This window comes from Notechis scutatus, chromosome 12 (assembly GCF_049901735.1).
Source record: "Notechis scutatus isolate UNSWTSFEM ecotype Mainland chromosome 12, rNotScu1.2, whole genome shotgun sequence".
Classification (NCBI taxonomy): Eukaryota; Metazoa; Chordata; class Lepidosauria; order Squamata; family Elapidae; genus Notechis; species Notechis scutatus.
In genome coordinates this window covers 1,995,334-1,999,104 of record NC_142020.1, presented here as the reverse complement: position 1 = coordinate 1,999,104, position 3,771 = coordinate 1,995,334, and the positions used below count along the sequence as shown (strand labels likewise).

Here is a 3,771-nt window from a genome sequence, read left to right as displayed (position 1 = left end):
GAGAGCTCGGTTTTCATTTTTGTGAGGGGGCAGGCTTTCCTGGCCTACCTCTGGCCCCCTTCCCCTCTGGCAAAGCAGCTCCCTTGGCACAAAGGCCAGCCTTTGGAAAGAGCCACATGGATCCAGCTGTATTATTTCAAGAAGCATAAAGGTGTAGTTACGGTATTGTTCATGAGCAGGAAAGCTGAAGGTTGCTTGGTCTTCTGGAGTGAGGACAGAGACAGCTGCGGGCATGTCCAACACAACACGGGCATTGAGGAGTTAATGCAGAGAGGCCACAGAGCCCCTGGTTCTTGGGAGTCACCATTGCCTAGTGATTCCCAGCAGCCACAGCTGGTCCTTGGGGACCAAGCACCCAGCCTCACAGTAGAAGAATGGCAATGGGACATGGAAAGAGGACACCAACGTGAACTAAAGATCACTGATTCAACCCATAAGCCTGCAGGGTTAGATAAAGCCCCGAACAGACCCAGCATGGTCTGAGGCTGCAGTAGTTTGGCAATTCATGGTTCAGAGCATGTGAATGTTAGAGGCCTCCTGAGAAGAGGACCTTTCTTGGACCTTCCATTTCTTAAATAAGGTAAATATGTGCTAGTCGCTTCCGGCTCTAGAGGGTGGTGCTCATTTCCGTTACAAAGCCAAAGAGCCAGCACTGTCCAAAGATGTCTCCATGGTCATGTGGCTGGCAGGACTAAACACCTTCAAAGGTGCACGGAGTGCTGTTACCTTCCCATCAAAGTGGTCCCTATTTTTCTACTTGCATTTTTACATGCTTTTGAATTGCTCGGCTGGCAGAAGCTGGGACAAATAACAGGAGCTCACCCTGTTACGCGGCACTAGGGATTCAAACCGCCGAACTGCCGACCTTTCTGATCGACAAGCTCAGCGTCTTAGCCACTGAGCCACCGTGCCCCTGTTTCTTACACTGTCCTAATTATTTTCTCTCTGCGGCCATTCAGGGATGTGCATGACCAATGTGTAGAAACGGCTGGACCACATTTCTCTGGGGCATCACCCTGCTTGTTCTACCTTGACTTTGAGATGTGGCAGTTTCTGCAATTCTATCTGAGCCTTTAAAGTGGCATTTCTCAACCTGGCCAACCTGAAGATATGCAGATTTTAGCCAGCAGGTTTAAGGCTCTTTTCCTGATTAAACAGAACCCTCTCCTTGAGTTTTGGGGAGCCCTGGAAAGGCAGCTGAGACCTGATACGAGGGGCCTGCATGGAATCTGTGGGTCTCATCCTGTAAACATACATCTGAGTGAAAAGAGCGTGTCACTGGGCTTTTAGCTTCTGAACATTATTGTCTGTTCCTTTGTACCCCAAAGTACCTCTGGTCCAGTGGTGGTATTCTACTGGTTCGGCCTGGTTTTGCCAAGCCGGTAGCGGCGATGAGCAGCGGAGACCGAACCAGTGCTCTCCACCGCTCTGCTGTTAGGCCCACCCACCCACCTGGGTTCCCATGCTCACCTTCATCCTCTGAATTTGAAGCGCAGCTGCTTTGCGCGGCACAACAGAGTGCCACACAGCAGCTGCTGAAGCAACCGGGAGAGTGCAACCAGGGGGTGAGTTTAGAACGCCTCTGCACCTGCGCAAAGTGCGTGTTTGGTGCGGTGTGCACGCAAAGTGTGTGCACATGCGCTTTGCATGCCCACCAAGCCACACCCACCGAACCGGTTGCAAAACGCTTTGAATTCCACCACTGCTGCTCTGGTCCAAAGCTTTCTGCTCGGAAGGAAGGCAGCCGCTGAGGAAGGAGCCACCTGTTTGTAGGGGCTGCCAAACACACCCACATTTGAACACCTTGCCGGAGTTTCAAAATGCAGCAGGCTGACATTTTAACGTTAAGAAAGAATGGAAACAAGAAGCCACCCATATCCAGCAAAGTGTTTTAACTCCACAGTAATATATTTGAAAATATGGTACATGCTCCCCAAATCAAGAATATCTACATAGAAGAATTCAAGGTGGCTTCAGGCAAAATGTGGAACTCATGAAAAAAAACACAACCCCACATGGGTGCTGAAGTGGCTGCAGAGCCTGGCCAGCCCCGACCGACTTCCTGGCTCCATTGGCAGCTGATTTCCTTCATCTCCCAAGAGCATCTCCGATGGGCTGGTGGAGAAAAGGAGGCTGGAGCTGCTCCCCTCCTGGTTTGGCTGGGTCACCTCGTTTGTTAAGAGCAGGAAGGTGGACTCTGCCTGCCAAGGACCGGCATTGCCTCCCTTTGGGCTGCACCTGTCACTCATCCCTGCACCCCCAATTCTGAGATATTCTTACAGGTATTCAAGTGAATTAAACCATACTCGTCTCAGTGGATTATTGTCAAAGGGTAGCGGTGCTGGGGAGATGGGCTCATGGTGTGGTTTTCGAGGGCGACTGGTTGCAAAAGGAGAGTCCCAAGACTGATTGCCATCCCAGTCCAACTTTCTGCAGCCCCCCGATTTTCATCTAGGCCAACGTGCCATCCTCCTTGTGGCTCGTAAGTCCTTAACTTCCCTGGGATCAGGTGGTCCAACGCCAGAAGTTCTCTCTTGCCCTGGTCTCCACTGAAATGGTGAAGGACCTTTGTTTCTCCATAGCTTTAGTAGAAGGAGGCAGAGCAGAACTACCTTCCCAGAATATTTACAAGAAATCTATTTTTCTGACATACACAGAAACATTAAGCCTTTGGATCAGAAGTGAACTTCAACACCAGTCAAACAAACAAACAAAGCAAGAAGGCACTCTAGGAAAAAAAACAGCCTGCAATTTGTCATTTGGACACAACACGAATAGATTTTCTTCTTTCTTTTTTTTCCAGAGACGCCTGCCTTCCTCTTTGGGCACGTTGGCATTTTTCAGCCGTGAAGAATGTTGGTACCAAGTAATACAAATACTGGCAAGATTCTAAAGATTCTCACTTGGAGAGAACACATATGGTTTGGTGTGACCAATTATGGAAAATGCTTGGAAAGAGTTTGTGTTGTTTCAGATGCCTGGAGAAATTAGTCAGCACCGAGATCCAGGTTGTATCAGATAAAATCACCCCAAATGTGCTGTCCGTCTCCTATGAACACACTTTCTAGCATATGCTCAAGTCACCAACGAAGGAGTCGGGGTGGGTGGGATTTGGTTAATTCTTCCAGAATGACTAAGACCATTTCAGCCTTGTGGAATAGGATTCCCCCCACCTTCCTCAGTAAATCAGGACCCCTCCCATCCTTTCGAATTGCTGCAAATTATTAAAGAGCTGATGTGGTGGCTGAGCTCTGGAGTGAGTGTGTGTGTGTGTGTGTGTGTGTGTGTGTGTATATGTGTATATGTGTATGTATGTATATGTATGTATGTATATATATATATATATATATATATATATATATATATATATATATATATATATATATATATATATATATATATATATAGTGTTGACTTAGTTGGGTATTTTCCCACGTCATTGTAGTTCTTTTAAAGTTGTAGCAGCGTTTCAGCAGAATCTCATCTGCCATCATCAGGCTTGATGATGGCAGATGAGATTCTGCTGAAACGTGCTACAACTTTAAAAGAACTACAATGACGTGGAAAATACCCAACAAGCCGAACACATAATGTACCCGCAAAACTTAAGAAAACATATATATATATATATATATATATATATATATATATATATATATATATATATATATATATATATATATATATATTTCTGAGGTTCTCAGGGTATTTGTATGTGGATCTTTGGTTATTCGGGTTTTCTCGCGTAAGATTGGAAGTATCTAGGCAACG

General features: G+C 46.5%; 1 long non-coding RNA gene across 1 annotated transcript; it reads right to left on the bottom strand.

The window, feature by feature from the left end:
• Positions 1-1,875: 1,875 nt before the first annotated feature.
• Positions 1,876-3,279, bottom strand: LOC148129635 (uncharacterized). The gene is made up of 2 exons (XR_015745202.1): positions 2,613-3,279; positions 1,876-2,582 (listed from the first exon to the last, which is right to left on the bottom strand). It is a non-coding gene; the product is annotated as an uncharacterized LOC148129635 (long non-coding RNA).
• Between the last annotated feature and the right edge of the window lie 492 nt (positions 3,280-3,771).